Consider the following 18,012-nt stretch of genomic DNA (forward strand, 5'->3'; position numbering starts at 1 on the left):
GCACATGAATGTAACACTGAACCACCAGATACAGATAATGAGAGAAACGGAGTGAGAGAAAATAAAACGGTAAGAAATAAAGGCAGAAATATGGCCATGTGACAAGGAGATGGGGCTTAAAAGTGGGTCAACAGAGAAGGGGTCACTAAACGCCTCCAACCTTTAGGCACTGGAACAGAGATCTAGCAGTCAACATTAGATAGATCCTGCCTCTTTAAGCTGCTAGCCCTCCTAATAGATTCTTAAGCACTGGCTTTAGTGCATGTTAAACCAGGATTACCCAATCAATTATGGTCAGTACAAACAAGGATTACTTAAAACAGTACATTTTTCTTGTTGAGAGGCTAAAAGCAGGGTAAATGGAAGAAGCAGCGCTGCTGTTGATGCAAAGAGTAGTCACGATGGGGTCATGATGACCCCAGACATGGGCACCACAGGGAGGAGATAAATCCTCATATTAAGTTGATATTTTCACAGAGGGTAAAGGGTTACAGGTCTCCCTATGTTTTTTGAAAATTTCTGAAGCCAGGTTTTTATTTTTTTATTTTCTGAACCAGGCACACTTTGCCTTCCTGAAATTACACCAAACAACATGTCAATATAATATATTCTAGAAGATGAATAATGGATTTTGTTGCCTAGTATGTGCTGTATGCGTACAAATATTTGTTTCAGATGCTGCCCAACCATGTAGGTTTTGATGTGAAAAGAATGAGTATTTCAGTGGGTGTGGAGGACTGTGAGAGTTGATCAACCCTCAAATTCACATACTCGCCCTTTCTCTGAACTCGGCTTTTGTTTACATTTTAATCACAATCAACAGCTGTAACCTCCTTCACAATACCCAGCAAGTAAGGACATATATACTTGCCAAACCAGATCCCTGCGCTCATGTGTGTCTGTGTTTACACATTTGCTCCCTCCTGTGTGAACCACCACACACCCCTTAGATACCTAAAATACATAACCTTAGAAGCCAGTGTTTTATAATACTAGGTTGCATGTGATTGGTTGACTAGCTGCCTGTCGTTTGTAAGCCGGAGCTATTGTCTTGGAGTACTGAGACAGCAGTAAGTATGTGTCATTAGATAAAGCTCTGCAATGGCTTTGAATGGGCTTATGTGTCATCTTAACCTCTGCACATGTGTGAGTCCTTCTTTAAAGAGCAGCCAGGGATGTAGAGAAATTCTGCAGGATCTCAGAACTCTGACTTTTCTCTCTCTCTTCCCTACACACACACACACACACACACACACACACACACACACACACACTCATACACACACACAAGCGTTTCCTCTCTCATTCAGTTTTCGCCATGTTGTCAGTCAGTGGTGAGTGACTGGTGACTAACAGCCCTCTCCTATGTAAAAGGTCAGTGGGCCCCTTGGAAAGAAAGAGTCAGCTGTCTTTTTGGAAAGCAACTGTTCCCAGAGCGTTCAGTTTGTCTGTCTGTCAGTCAGTCAGTCAGTTAGCCATTTCCAATCAGAATATGTTGTTAATAGTGGAGAAGAATGGTGACACAGTGGGGTCTAGATAGTGTTTGTGACAGAAGCTAAAAGCTTGTAATCACTGAGGCAAGGTGTACTGTTCCCCAACAGTGTCATTATCAAAAGCTGCTGTTTGATAGGTCTTCTTCCAAGGATTTAAGATGTCAAATTATGTTTATACTATGTTTATGTTTATTCCAGATCACTCTGTTTGATTGGCTGTGTGATAGACAAAGAGTGTATGAAACAGCCTCTTTTATGTGACTATGAACCAAACGTGAGCAGTGCAGTAAAGCTAAATGCTACTTTTTTGTCATGTGAGAATTCCTCACCAAATTAGTAAATTCAAACACAATTCAAAGGTAAAACAACCCCCCTCCTCTTCTAAAAAAGTGACAGTTTGTCCCCATTTTGAAATGAATCTTACTTAATTAAGAAGCAATGAGAGTCCACAGATAGCATTCCTTAATTAGCTTAAGCTGGCTGCTGTAACCAGATCCACTGCATTAATGACAACACAGCCCCTGTGAAAAGCATCATTGTTCTCAAGATAATTGTCCTTTTAGTTAACGCGGCCCGGGAAGGGCTCTCCTTGTTAGAGGAGCTGGCTGGGACCAAGGACAGCCGGAGGCAGGGAGGGGACCGGGACTGATACTGGCCCAGTGCCCGCTGTGACAAGCCCACTTGTGCCCTCTGCTGAAATCCCCTTGGTATGCAGTGGAATTAGCTGTCCCTAGGGTGTGGCACCAGGGGGTTGGTCATTAATTATATACCCTGAATCTTAACGAATGAGGAGCAATCAATAAAATAAAGCAGATGTATGCAAATAGCATGCTGATTATGCTGCCTAATGACATGTCATGTTGTTGGCAGGAGAGAGCTGAGGGGAAAAGGTAAGGATGGAGATGGAGATGCAAAATGTGTCAAATTGCCAATCTTGTCTCATGTTGAAAACATGCATGTGCAGAGACATTAACAATGTACATGGTTTTACTACATTTTTTATAGCAGTAGATTTGAGCAGTGTTTTGGGCTATGAACCTGCACTGTTTCATTAGCTCGTTAGATTCTATTTCAGATCTTATCATTGTAGTTTTATGTTTCTCTACGAGACAGGGTGCATTGACTGTCAGCCAGGAAATGGTGTGAGACCTCAGGGTTGGGTCGACTGGAATTTGAGCAAGGTAGGATAAACTTTGGTGGAGTCTTAGGTGTAGGGGTGTTAGTAGTACTGCTGTTTGAGGGCTGATAAAGGCTATAAGGGAAAGAAGGAGAGGTTAGTTCACCTGCTTGGAACTCTGCCCCTGCACTGAGATCTCCATTGTATCCAGCCAGCTGGAGCTGTTGGAAACTCTATACCTGCCTTTAAGCAGAGAGGGAGGGCAGCCAAGAATTAACTGCTGCCTCATCCTGGCAGCCGCCAAGGATGCTGTCTGCCTCCATTCATGGTGAGCGTGAGAGGGCAAAGAGGGAAGAACAGAAAGGGGAGGAGAAAGAAACAGTGCTGGCAACGTCTGTCACAAAAACCTGAAAGAAATTAGGAAAAAGAAGGATTAGCAGAATCAAGAATAGTGTATCCTGTCTGGGCTATATACAGTGTATGTGGAGATTTTGTCTGGAATAAAGACGATGCTGACAGTACAATAGAAAAATGCACTTCCTCAAAGAGAGTACAGCTCATATTGGTGAGTAGTGTCCATTTCATGGCCTGTGTCTCTTTGTTTAGAATGTAGTCTGATAAAGGATATTTTGTCCACTTTGGAAAGTCTTGACACTGTGCAGTTGCCATATGCCTGCGAAGGTTGCTATTAGGAAATTTAGATAGTAGTCAGTGTAAGTGGAGGTATCATCTGCAGAGGAAAAAGTCCAGATTTGTTGCAAAATGGGTATTTCTGACAGCATGGCTGACAGTAATGAAAGTCCAGCTCTTCCCATTGCTGCCTACTGATAACTTGTACATAATGTCTGTCATGGGTTATTGCCATAGTGCCTGTCTAGACTGAGGGTTTGATTACGCTCCCCCATGGTCTACCAGTTTCCCTTCAGGACAGTGAAATCTAAGACCTGGGCACTTCAGGAGGCCAGGACAGTCCAAGGAGAGGCCAGGGAACAGGTGGTGACCCTGTGCAGCCTGGGAGTATATTATTGACCAGGGTCCAGCGGCCAGATTGATTACTTTATTGTATTGCCATGAACCTCAGTGGCCAGAGACCTCTGGTTGACCCTGGCTGGACAGAGAATCACAGTGACCCTCACCTTAGGTAAAGAGTTATGTGGCTTTGACCTGCTCCCTAATGGGGAGGTCTTGACCTGCTCAGCCACTGGCCTGAGTAGAGAGCAAAGTGGGCCTATGCCTCTCCCTCCCTGGTGTCAGCCTAGGTAATTTAGAGGCTGGGGGTAGGCCAGGGTCTTGTGGGGGCCACCTTGTTTTTGGACTGACTGTGTCCTGACTTTAGACCTTCCTGTGACCCACCGGTGTTCATTGTGTCAGCAAGATGGGCAGACCAAGGGAAAATGCTAATTAATCTTCACCAAATTACACCAAAATGGTGGAAAATCAATGTATCTCTATCATATGTCCTCACTTCCAGCTAATGGTCCAAATAGATGACTCATGGTGAAGGGGAGTGATAGTTTTTATGCAACACTGCAATGATAAAAACGGTTTTTTAATTTTATTGGTAATAAGTAAAAAAAAAGGTGTTTGGAAACTACATTGGATTTTTGAGTGGTCCACATATAGGACATTCACATAGCAAGTGAACCCTCACAGTGCCTTATGTAGTGCAGCAGTTTTCTGGGCTGAACGCCATGTAGACTAACCTTGTGGCCTGTATAAAGAGGGCAAGACAACAGGCAACACAGGGGACACAGCCTCTACCAGAGTAAAGGCTGTTTCCCCTACCATCACTTCCTACTTCCACTTAGCTGACGGACAGAATATCTGTCAGGCAGGTTTTTCCTGTGCTCTGCAGCTTCTCATCACAAAAAACAACCATGCTTTCACTAGGTTGGCTGAACAGTGTATGCTGCGATGCCTCTCCTCACTGTCTGTCTTCTATTATTGTCTTTGTTTAATTTGCTAATTTGTTCAGTGGAAGTTTCCCAAGATTCCCATCAAAATATGCATGGTGAGAAAAGGTTGGCTAAATATTTGAATATCACAGTCTTATTTTTAACAACGTCATATCTGAGCTACCTATGATAAGCAATCTCACCAATTTACAATGCAGATTTATTTTTCATCACCATCTTTAGCACTTGTTTCCCTGTCGATAAATAGGAGGCATGGCTGTTGAGTGAAGAGGAGCTGATTTGCTTTCTGTTTGAAGTGGATACTGTAGTCCTGTTCAAAGCAGGATGTAAAGGCCACTTTTCTTTAGAGCAAGTATGTCCTCACGATTGAGCTTGGTCTCCATGAAAACCTCTTGTAGCATTTCTTTTAGCAAAGAAAACATTCAGTTAAGTGAACAGTCAACACTGCCCATAGTCTACCTTTAGTAATTTTATTGCCCAGAAGTTAGCCTCAGTCTACACTTGGTGCTGTCTTGTAACATTCTCACCTATCAAAATAACACAGCTTAAAGTGCAGCCTCGTAATAAAATAAGTGATTCTTCTGTAGTGTTAATTCCTAAGATACATGTTAGAGAGGCCCACTTGCAGGTGTGTGTGTGTGTGTGTGTGACTCATGAGGAAAGTAGGGGGCTGGCAGCAGGAGGTTGTGTGTTTTATGGATGCTCCCTGCATACCTGTCCATAGAGGGGAATGCATGACCGCACCCACGCAACTGCAGGCGTTGTGGCTAATTACCGATAATCATATGATGATGGGCAGAACAAACAGATGTTCCTGCAAATAACCCCCTCTCTGTACTACCAACTCAACACACACACGCCATTCGCCTTTTTTGTTTTACAAAAACATTTAACCAAGCAATTAAACAAGCATGCTGTCAACATTACGCAGCTTTCATTAAGTCCATGTACAGCATTTCTGATGCTTCTGCAAAAAGCCCATCATGCTCCATCACCCACCCTCCTCTCACTCTGTCCCAATTAACACTCAGCCCCCATTACATTGATTGGCAGTGGTGTAGTATTGGCTAGGTGGACCATGAACACATTGATCACATTGACCCACCATGTGAACCATGAGAAAATGTTGAGCAGCAGATTTCTTACTCCCAACAACGGAATAAAAAAAATTCCAGTGGACATGAAGCTGTTGTATACTGTGTGTGTCTATATTGTTTGAGTGTGTGTACTTATATATATGTGCCTATTTGCATTGGGCGTGGCTGTGCTTGGTTGTGACAGGTTTCAGTACATGGGCTTTAATGTGGTTTTAAGGACCTAATAGGCACATGCCACACCTAAGCTTTATTCTTCAGGGGCCTTCGCTTTAGGAGTGTTGTTTCCCCCCCCCACATCTAATCCAGCCTACCCCATTGCATGCACTTACACACACAAACACACACACTCCCTTATAGCCAGTCAAAGGGCAAACCACTGCCCCACCTCCTGAAGGTGCACCTGGCATCTACAAGTCCACTCCAATTACATCTCCCCAATTACAGGTTATGAACCAATTAGTCACCCTCTCGTTTTACACTGCCCCTATCACTCCCCCTCATCACAGCTCAAATATGGGGGCATCTGTTAGAGATGGGGCAGAGGGTCCTATCATTGATAACATGAAGGAAGTTGCTGGGCATTTGCTGGTCAGAGTAGCCTGATAGATTATATACTGTTTTTCTTTTTTTTTTTTTTTTTGAAGAGATAATGGTTGACATGTAAATCCCTCATCCAGAACAGCTGTCTGGCAGCAGTTGTCTTAGCAAACTCCAACATGCACATACATTGTAAGAAACACACACTGGGGATAATTTAAGCTGTCAACTTGTAATTTGTAGTGGCACTCAACTTGAACTTTCAGGGTGAGCCAGTTGGCCCTGCTCTAAATCTCACCTCCTTGCTAACATGTTTTTTTCTGTGTGTATCTGCATGGAGGTGAGCAGAAACGTGGATAAGCAAGTTTGCTCATGCACACATGAATGAGTGGGCAATTTTTTATTGTTGACTTATGTTTTTAATGCTTTGTTTCTATCTGTGGTATGTGGTGGATTGTGTGTGTGTGCGTGTGTGTGTGTGTGTGTGTGTGTGTGTGTGTGTGTTTGTTTTGCAGTGTATATGTCTATCCTCCCAGCCTTATGGCTTCATTCCCACTTCTAGTTGGCATGTGTAAAGACTCTTAGCTATCCCAGTACACTGGCATAGCAGCCTGAGTGGAAACTCACTGCTCAATAGCAAGAATTCATTCATAATATGGCACTGTATCTAGTTGCTATATAGTGTCAGATTCATATATATGACCTTACACATTGGTGCATGTGTGTTCACACACACAGCATGGTGCCAAGGTAGCGGCTCGGTGCTGTGTGTAACATATTTCCTCATCATATGGTGCATTGAATGGAGCTGTCTGATGACCCAGGGTTAAGATTCAAAGTAGATCTTGTTTATCTTGTTTGCCAGCATGCTCTTTCCTTGTCAAAACAATGACATCATTAATTAAATGTGTATTAAATGTGCAGTTCTCAAGGACTATTAGGCAGTGCTGAATCTACTGCCACTGAGTGAGGTTTATTTCCCTGCAAAATATCTGATGGGTTTTGTTTTTAGTCATTGCATAAATATTATGTGGATATTATGCAAATGTGTTTTATCAGTATTTATGTGGGGTCACATGTTCTGTGCTTCTTCCTTAGTATTCCTCCATGTGGTCACTCCTGTCATCTGCCTTTGAAGTGCTAAATTACAATGTGTGTGTGTACATGCATGAGTGTACATGGGTCCAAACTAAGTCCTCACTTAATGCAACCATCCAGATGATTTCATTGTCAAGGCCTCATCCTTTTTCCCACATTCAGAATCAGGTTTTATGTTATTTTACTCACCTCTGCCAAAGATAACCTTACATCCATAACTTGGTATGTCTGTATTTAATACAGCACATACAGCAGCTGTATGCCCTTGACACATGCTCCCTCTGACAGGCTTAATTAATGAATGTTATGTGTCATAAAAGTAATGCTGTGGTCCTCTTCACATGCTTGCTTTTTCCCTGCAAGAGACATCTGTCATTGGCTTGAGCCCCTGATCCTGAAGCTAATTACCTAGCAATGTAAATTACACCAGGGTTGAGTTGAACCTGGGCTGCTTGCACTGTCCCCTCATCTCCATTCCCTTTGTTCGCTTTTCTGTACTTTTCTCTCTTGTAATCAGCCCTCACTCCACCTCAGCTCTCCATTGAGTCTTACACTCCTAGCTAAGCAGAGCACGGCATCATACATTCCCATCTGTGAAAGCCCACAACCAAATAGCAGATGATAATTCTTTATCCTCACCCTTTAGCTCCCTTTGTCCCTTTTCACTCTGTTTTTCATAACATTTTTCTCTTCGACTGCACCGTCTTCCTGCCTTTGTGTCTTGTATATCTGTCTGAGGACTCATCCCATACATGTAAAGCATGAAAATATATTTATTATTCATGTATAAAACTTTTGGCTTGACTGGTGGGTTGGCAGAAAACTGGATCACTGGCTAGTTTAATATGCCTACACATGCATACATCCAAGTCTATGCAAACGTACATGCTCATGCACTAAAGATATGTGCCTGTCCTCTGAGGAATGTGTTGGTTCTCTTGCAGTGTTTGACCTTCAGACCCCGAGCTCACGTGACTGAAATTCCACTCACACATACACACATATACATACAGTATGCTCACACAGCACACATGCACTCAGCTACTTTTATCTCCTCACTCGGAAATAGAACCTACACCACTTAAAAACTATAATAATACCCACAAGGTCCCGCAGCTCACAGATAAGAAAGCCCAAAGATAAATAGCAGCAAACAACACCCATTTAAATCTTTTTTTGAGACTGTTGATCCCAGTAATTGGGAGTCTTACGATGAATCCATGTTGCATGGGTGCTCTAGTGTTCCCCTACCTAGCCTCAGCTGTGCTACGCTGTGCTCAGCAGGCTGCCCAGCTGGGGCCCAGATGTGGCAGCCATGTCATGCGGAGCTGGGAGGCAGAAGATAAGAGGCTGATGGTAGGCCTCCTCCTTGGTCTTGGGTCTGTTGCGCAGCGGTTCAACTATATGTTGCGGTTGGTGCGATCTGAACTTTGACAGCCCATGTCATGCTTAATGCCTCACTTCCCAAATACAGCTCGGTAGGGCTGATTTATATCTACCAGGTGCTACAGTGTGCAAGCAGCTCTGGGATGAGAGGAGGCATGTGGCCATTTCATTAAGGCAGATGAACAAGGACTGCAGTGTGTGTGTGGAGATGAGGGGCAGGAGGCTGGTCTTTCTCAAATATAGCTCCACACCACTGTAGCTGTCACAACAGTCAGAACAGGCTAGGAGAGGAGAGGAAGAAGAGGAACTTATTAACACACTCTGCATTTCTTAAAATATCACACCAGTTTTTGCTTCTCCCTAGCTCTCATTTGTCTGTTCCCTGTTTTTTTCCCCCATGCTCAGAGATAGGATTTTTTAATGTGTTTCCAGCCCATGGGCATTTGCCTCCCCAAATTCACGTGCCTGGACACTTGTAGACACTATTGTGCCAAGTTTTGGTGAGCAGCCAACAGCTTTAATGGTCATATATTTGTTGATTTTCTTTCAACTTCTGAGCAGGTTCTGCTGTGCAGTCGAGATGATTTAACCCTGCCTTTGCTCTCCTTTTGTGGGGGTTGTCACAGATGAAAATGCTTGCCACTGAGCCTCATCTCTCTCTGTGCCACGCACACACCTTCCAGCTATAAAATTCAGGGGTATACATTACACATAGGAACTGTTTTATTATTAACAATTACATTTTAGAATGGGTTTACTCTGTTTCAGTTGTAGTTTGATGGCAGCAGCTTTCCCTCATGTTAGACAGGTCTCTCTGGAGGTCTGTGGCAAAGAACAGAACTCAGATTTAGTGCATATGAACACTTATGATTACTACTGCAGGCAGAACTGTTGTTTTTTAGTCACATTTAACCTCTTTATTTCCTGCCAAACGGCAGTGTTTTTCTTCACAGAAGGGTCTCTGAACGCTGTGGTCGGCTTTGTCAGTGCTCAGCGTAGCTACAGAAATGCTGTTTGATGTTCCTTACACACTTCAGAGTCAAGTGTTGAGGTGTCTTTCAGCGTTGCCCTCCAGGCCACCTTGTTAAACACTTAACAAGTTGTTTTCTTTTTGTTTTTCTTCCCTTTTCCTCTGTTGACAGTTCCTCATCACTGCTCCACTCAGAAGGAATGCACATCACCTTCCAAGGTTTGCCTTGGAATCTGTCCTTGTAAACCATAGGGCAAGCACAGCTCTCCTTTTAGGATGACAATTGCATCAAGATTTGATTTATGAGTGTTCTGTTTATAAACTGCATGTGTAAAAATTAGGCATCCCATTGGCATGTTAAGACTGAAGACATATTAAAGTTTCTTTTCATCTCAATGAAATGCTCTCATGAGAATGAGGCTAGCCACTCAGCTCAATACACAGTGTGGCTAAGTGTGAGTACTAACTAGCGTTGAATGCTTCTGTGGCACTAGATTAGCCATGTATTATAAGTCAGTGATGTCCACTGAGGTACGGATCCTGTTAATATTCACAGAGGACTTGTTACCACTCCCCTTTGTCATTCTCAAACATAAAGCCATCTTTGTTTTTAGAGTTTGAGACGAGTGTCTCGTTGCTTTGTTTTTCCTGTGTTTTGACATCCAGTGTCCCAAAATTTCTTGTTCACTTCCTCTTTTAAAAGACAGCACATTATTCTTTTAACTTTATTAACTCTCATAATTCAGCAGGGTAAGGGGGCAATAGAAAACACTTTCCCCCTGCAGTTCTTTCCCAGGATAAGGGCTTCAGCTAAGCAGAGAGGAATTTGGGCCAGGCCTCATAAAAAACGTATTTGTGTACCAGAAAGATTTTCGCTTTTCCTTTCTAAATCTTTGTCATTAATGACTTTAGCAAATGTGAAGGGGGGAGTGAATGGTTCGGCTGTGCAAGGTCTTCAAAGGAACCCTCTAATTATTTACCCAGGATATCCTACTCTAGAATTAGAGGCCAGGTCACCATTGGCTTTCATGCCTTTTTTTCTGAAAAGAAATAATTTCCACAGAATGGTTTCACTGGGACACCCTCTAATCCCTGTTCTGTGTGTGTGTGTGTGTGTGTGTGTGTGTGTGTATGTATGTGTATGTGTATGCGCACACGCTCACATGTGTGAGTGTGCGCACACGAGTATGTGTGAGTGTGAGTATGTGTGTGCACACATGCATATGTGCATGGGACTGCACCACTCCTCAGTATGAGGTGCATAAAGGAGATAGTAAGTTACCATTTTCCACACATAACACTGCATGACTTTCCACATCTCTGCTCTCACCCTAGACAGTTTTCACCCACATTACTCAGGTTTCCTGGTCATTTGGCCTTCACATGCCTTCTAAAAGGGATCTTATCACCCTACTCAGGTTTAGACACTTAACAGAAGACTGGGCCTAACTCTCAGGCTTGTGGCACTGCCTCACTGTTTCACTGCTGAGCCTCTGTGTGATTTAACTCAGAAAACACCACATTAATCCATATATTGATGTCCTCTAAAACTTCCTTTAGCGTTTTGCTCAAGGAGTGTATCCCTTTAAGAATGCTCTGCAGTGGTTTTTCGTCTAATTCCAGGTGCCAGTGAACCCAGTGTTTTACCAGGTGCAGGACTGGGTCATTACTAAGGTATTTGTTTTCCAGATTACACAGAAAGGCCCAGGATTATAGACATGTTATCCATGTCCCCTGTCTGTCTGTCAGGGCATGATCCCTGCATGGAGCACGGGTCCTGCGCCTCTGTATGCTGTCATGCCTGCTGGAGATCCCTGAGACCACACCCCAGAGCTACCAGGTTGTTCTGGGGACTGGGGGCAGACCCCCTTCTCCCATCTCTCTGTCAACAGGGGCTTGGTATGCTGATCAGTGTCAGCTATCCTTAATGGAAGTAGAAGTAGTGGTAATGACATCTCCCTGTTCACCCCAATCCCTCCAATCCCTAGGGTTTTGGATTGCAGGGTAAGGGAGCAGAAGGGGGGTGCGCATCAAATTTAGCCGCAGCCCATGGACAGCTGATGGTCTCTCCAAAACATTTACATAAAGCCCCACAATTGTGATAATAAACCATTTTATCATTGGGCTCCCAATCAATAATGCGGCTTCTTAAGGTTTAATATTTCAATGGTATTGATCATTTTAACAACTGTGTTTGTGGTTGGCTTGCCTTAACTGCAGCACTGCTGGAAGATGTGTATGTGTGTGTATGGCACCATGTGGTCTTGCCTTTTAGGCAATAGTTTCCTGTAATAACATAAATTAGTTTCCCACCTCCTAAAAGTAGAGTGATTCTATATTTCTCATTTCACACAGCATTGCAGAATTTTGTACATACTGTTCTGTCTTTAACTTTCATAACAGCAACATTCCCAAATACTTTAAGTTGCAGTCATTGGTTCACTTAACCCCCTATAGCACCCTCATCCTGTTACTATAGAGCAAATGAAATGGAATGAGTGCAAACAGAAGCTATGAAAGCACTGTAGTTAGCAGATTTCACTTCCATCCTCTCTTGAGAGAACGTCTGCTTCCCGCAGATATAAATAGGGGCAGATTTTATAATTAGTAGAAATGAAGGTCCTGGGGCTCAAAGACTTTGATCAGCACATTTCCCCCTTATCCCTGACCTTTCATTGGACACGTGTCTTTAGCTCTCTTGCTTTCTCTCCAACTCCCTATCACAATCCTACTTTCTGTATCTCTGTATCTTCTCCCTCTTTCCTGCTAATCTGCAAATATTACAGAGTAATATATATCTGCAAATATCTGTCTGGGATTTTTAAACATTTTACATTTAGAAATCTTCCCAAGGATCATGACCAGTATGTTGTTTTCTGATTGATTAGTGCTAGTGTCAGACAGACCAGTGTACAATGTATCAAGTGTCCTCTCAGTGTTTCTGCATTCCTCACTATGGGAAAGTCAGCACTGCATGCTAAAGGATGCGAGGTTCCATGTCAGACTGTTGCAAATCACTCAATATCCATGTCTGTTGGTTTAAAATGGCGATGTGTATCTAACTAATCTGATAAGTATTTGAAAGACACAGCTAGAAGTTATAGAAATCTCTCTCTCTATCTCTCTTTCTCTGTCTGTTTTGCAGTTTTACAGACTACCTACTGTGTACAAGTGTATACTGTGTGTGCTCTGTGCACTGGGTTGCCTGGGGGCGAACGTTAGTTTGTGCCGATAGCCCATCTCTGATTATACATCAATACCTTAATTCCAAGGATAATTTATGCTCTTATAAATTACAAAGCTTTCTAAACAAACCACATGGGACATAACAGGAAAATAATACAGTGCAGTCTTTCAGTATGGTTTGTAAATGAAGAAAGATAGCTTGTGGCTGCTGTAATGAGAAGTTACTTTTGTACTAATTAAAATAGTCCCTGCTCATTTTATTCTTAATCTGGCATTTTTCAGAAACCTGGTTGTCATTTTATTTTTAGTATCAGTCTTAAAACTTGCACTTGACTTTTTGGCTAATTTGTCTTTTGGATTTTTTTTTTTTTTTTTTTTTTTTTACAAACACAGTCTTTAAAATGTGTGCATATTTAAATAGAATGTATTTTGTCAGCTCACTTCATCTCTTCCCCTGCACTGAGGTTTGAATGAAATGATATGAGCCTTCTCACATTTATACTCCCAGTCTACCACAGAAGCCCCCCCATGCTGGTTGCTAATTGGCGGGAGACTGGGAGCTTCCTGCTGTGTGTACGCTGCTTCCCTTTGCTTTGCCACCCCACCAGGTCTTTCACCAACACTCTGCAGAACCCAGTAATTAACCCACAGCTAATTAACTACTTCTAATTACACCAGCACGCTGTTTCTATCACACCCTCCAAAACTGAGGAAACACTCTAGTGCCATGTGTAAATCCCTTCTGGAGGGTTTTGGAAGTTAGCTGAGTTCTGATCAGATCATTTAATCAGTCTTCCCTGTGTATGAGTTACATGCAGTTCTGCACTGTGATTTCACTGCTGCTTTGTCTTAAATCACTTTTCTTCCGTTCTGCAACATGGAATGGATTAGCAGAATTTGATGGTGTTGCGTAAAGGGTAAAATCATTTTCAAGGTTCTGTTTCAAGTCTATTAACAAAGGAGGCAATTGATACTGCAAACAAATCAATTTTGCCTTCTCTGGCCAGTATCGCTAGTGCAAAATGTTTACTAAATTGAGTGCTGTGAAACTACAACAATCAGCACATTGCCTCCTGGGTATTTGAGTTTTCTTATATTGTAATCAGCAAGGATTATTTTAACTGTAGTGATACAGTATACTTATTCCAACACTAGATATTTGATGCATAAAGTACACGTACGAAACAACAGTACTGAAATCTGGATCTGCATCTCGTCTCTATAGCACCCCACACTTCGATGTTTTCACCGGCTGTAACATGACAGAAGCTGCATGCCTCAGTTCTGCTATCTCTGAGAAATACTCCCAGACATGCAAGTGACTGGCCCCCTCTACTCACACACACTCATGTAAACACACAGCACTGTTCTTCCCCGCCTCAGACTCAACACAGCCATGGCTATTTCTGTTCCACAGACTGATAGCTCCTACTGAAGATCATTGATTTTACGGGAAGCCCTGTTTACAGGCTGAGTGCCATCGACCTGAGGTGACTTTTTGCCTCCTGCTGTTGGAGCAATACTGGAGCACCCTTATGTCTGCATTAGCAAAATGGTAGACAGAATATTTACAGCACACAATAAACAACAATGCTGTATAACTGCACATGGTTAATTGTCAGATTTACAATGTTGGGGATCAAATAGAACACAAACCCCACATACCTAATCTAACTATAATGGTCTTTTGTCTAGCAGTGGTAAACAAACTTTTTTGGCTCACATTCCCAGACAAAGTGACCCTGTGACAGTCTATGACACTGAAAGATAATATGCATTTTTTCCCTTTCAGACTACTTGAATTATTGCCAGTGTTATTATTTCTCTAAAAAAAATCATTAATCACAAAGATTAACAACTTAGTTTAATAAAGTATAATAGTTGACTCATATTTTTAGTATTAGAGTTTACTTTCATAATTTTATGCAGTGTTTAAAACATTTTTTTCTGTATAGTAAATCATTTCATGACACTTGTACACTGGCATGTAACATAGTTATTCTTTTCTTTAAACCTATTCTAACCCATAACTGTTCTTTAGGCTAGTAGGCTGCAGTTAGTTTTGGCAGAGAATAGATTGTAAAGAAAAGTAGAAAGAAAAAAACTTGCATTGCAGTGCCAGAAATGTAAATTCGCTCACTGTAGTTTTAAAACCAATATTTATATATTTTATAAGCCATGTCAGGCATTTAAATAGACTTATGTTAAACAGTGCAATGCATGCATGTCTTTATTGGTGATTAATTGGAACTAACCTAGGAGATAAACCTGGGCCTCACTCTGCCTGAGGACTACAATGGTTCTCCCATCAATGAGCATGTCCCTAGTGCAACATCAAAGGCCTTCCCCTGCTTTATCAATAAGAACCCTTCCTTCCCACATCTTCCTGTAACTTGCTTAGCATTCACGCCATTGATTTTCCAATTTTCAATAAGCGCCCCTTACCCTGCGGTGGCTGGCCAGGCTCTGTGATGGCTCAGAGACCGGACGCAGACAGGCAACATCACTGAGGGACAATTGAAAATCAGATCTAGTGTATTGTATTGGATCCTCTAGGCGTATTAAGAAACTGCTTTTTTTCCATTTTAAAGAGGTGTTCCCTCACTGTTAACGTGGATGTGGGTAGGAGTAAGGGTCAAAGCTGCATCATGTCCATAGCCCAACAGTATTCACAGAGTCAGATCTAATTCCCTCAGGAACCCCTGGAGAGCAGGCTCCTCTGGAGGCAAGGCCAGGCCTTCAGGCAGGTGATCGGGCATGCTTATAATCAGATAGTTCCTTAGCCTTTAAGTCCTCCCTCAGTTGGCCGGTAAATCCCCCCTAATGAAAGGACCCATAACTTAAAACTTATCTCATTTTCCATCCCTACCAAATGACATCCAGACCCACTCTCTGACAGTGTTCATTAGGACTGAGGCCTTTTCATAAGGCTCAACCTTATCTGCTTTGTTAGGGTGGAGGGAGGAGGTGCAGTATGACTTATTATTTTTTTTAATTTTTTGTCAGAGGAGGCCAAAAGAGAGAAGAGAGAGCCTGGCATAAAGTCTTTAAAGGCAGGTGGCAGCAGGAGTGTAAGTTACACCGTCAGGATCTTTGCATCAGAATGCACTCCCTCAGATCAGCTCAGGAATCCTTCCTTTTCTTCCCTCTGATTATCTCTTATTGTCAGCTAAGGCTTGTTGTGGCTGCATATAGCTTGCTTATTGTCAACTCAGTGGGCCCACATTGAAAATTACGATACAACTCAAGGGTAGAGGCCATGGCAAGATAACTTGTTTTGTGCAGTCAGTGGCACTGCTAGTATGCAAAAGTAAATGAGAATTCTCACACACATTACAGTATATAATCTCACATAATACCACTCAGCAGTAGTCACCTTTAGCGGGCTGTTCCATCATTTTGATTTGTGGTTATTAACACAGTCAGCACACAGAGACACTGGCCTCCTCCACTTCCCCTCTTCTTCGACCGCGTCTCTTTGTCTGTCTCCCGGACTTGTTTAGTGCCTCCCAGAGATTAAAGCTTTTCCTGCCTTAAACAGGTGTCACTGAGCCAGGCAGACCTCAGAGAGACAAACAGCGTTATATCAGTGGGCCCATCTGCGACTTGCCGACTCCAGACAATCCCATTGCTCATCAGTAACCACTGCAGGTTATTGAATTACACCATCTTGATTTTAAAGGGCAATCCTGTTTTCTGTAAGCAGTGGACACACCAAGCTGGCGCAGTGCTCCAGCACTGATCAAGAGTCATCGTAGTATCCTGTCTACTGCTAATTGCTTCAGGTATCTTACGGCAGTAATAGGAATGGATGGGTACATACCCTCAGTACAGTACACTTTAGCCACTCTGTTCAGACTCATCAAGGCAACTTAGAACTTTAGAGGTCATTGTGAACTAGCAGTCTTAACTACTAGTTGAGCATGTGGGCCCAGTGTTCCCAGGCCTGGTTGAGACAGGCAGTGGAATCTGGGGAGGGGCTGATAGAATAGATTACAGGAACAAGGTGTGAACACTCTTTTTCATTTCATTTTTCATTTTCAGACAGGACACATGGAGACTTTTTTTTTCTATGAGGCAGTCCTTTTAGAAGAGTCACATTTTCTACTTTTTTAAATTTCATTTTGTGTAGTTTATCCAAATGCTTTTAGTTTGGAGAGTCACTGTCTGTTTGACATGCAGCATTTTTTCTAGCACTACTCTCACTGCCCTCAGTCCATTTGTGTGAAATGGCTGTTGAGCTCATAGCCTCTTATTAATGGAGCAGATAATAAATACAGACCAGTAGGACTAGTATCCCCTTACTCAATATGGCAGCCATCTCTAAATCATGTCTGGCTGTATAAAGCAATCTTGTTAATAAGCCAGTCAGTCTAATATCTTTCATTTCATATGCAAAGCAAGACAGGGGTCATCAGGGTTAGTTCTGTAGAGTGTAAACAAAATAATCAGGTGAACTATTCAACAGAAAATGTCTATCCCCGGGTATTTATGACAATACTGACTATTATATTTCCTGTATATTTCCTTAATCAAAGTCATTGCTCTCATTATAGTAATTCTTACTTTATTTTTACTTTGCCCACAATATGCTCTGTATGCCTGTTATTGTTTATACTAAAGTCTAAATACACACATCTATTATTTTTGTGTGAGTGCATATAGGCTGGAGAGGTTTCAGGTATGTTCTGTGGGAGGGGAGCTTCATCAGACATTCATGAAGAGTGAGACAGACATTATCAATCTCTCCTCTCCCTCAGTGGTTAATATGTTAGGGTGTGGGGGTAGACTCCATTGTGATCACAGCTGAAATTTGCATCCCTAAGTAAATAAGTAAATAAATCAAGTGCAAGCAGTGAATGTGCTAATCAACTGGGACATGGCAGTGAGCTTGGTGCTGGGAAACTTTGCTCATGTAATATTCAGCACTGGCGGGTTAAAGGGCAGCCCAGAGTTATTGGTTTCAGCCCGATTGCCCCCTTTAATCAATGTTGGCTGCATCCCTTTAATAAAATTATTAGCTCAGCAGTATCTTGCGTTATCATTTTATCTCTTCTGCACTCTAAATTGCAGCCTGTGTTGGGCCTCTCAGATGCTCGGGGCATAGCCAACTCCCGAAAGCTCAGCTCCCATTTATTATTTCAGAGGCGGAGGATGGCTGGAGTGTTTGAAACCAGGCTGAGCATAGAGGTTATTGGATGCAAGATCTAAA

The 18,012-nt window shown here is 42.4% G+C and overlaps 1 protein-coding gene across 3 annotated transcripts in view; it reads left to right on the top strand.

Moving 5' to 3' along the window:
• The window catches only part of zfhx3b (zinc finger homeobox 3b), a 344,746-nt gene that overhangs the window by 232,485 nt on the left and 94,249 nt on the right, over positions 1–18,012 (top strand). The window lies entirely within an intron of this gene.

The sequence above is a fragment of the Thunnus maccoyii genome, chromosome 1, assembly GCF_910596095.1.
Source record: "Thunnus maccoyii chromosome 1, fThuMac1.1, whole genome shotgun sequence".
In the NCBI taxonomy this organism is placed as follows: Eukaryota; Metazoa; Chordata; class Actinopteri; order Scombriformes; family Scombridae; genus Thunnus; species Thunnus maccoyii.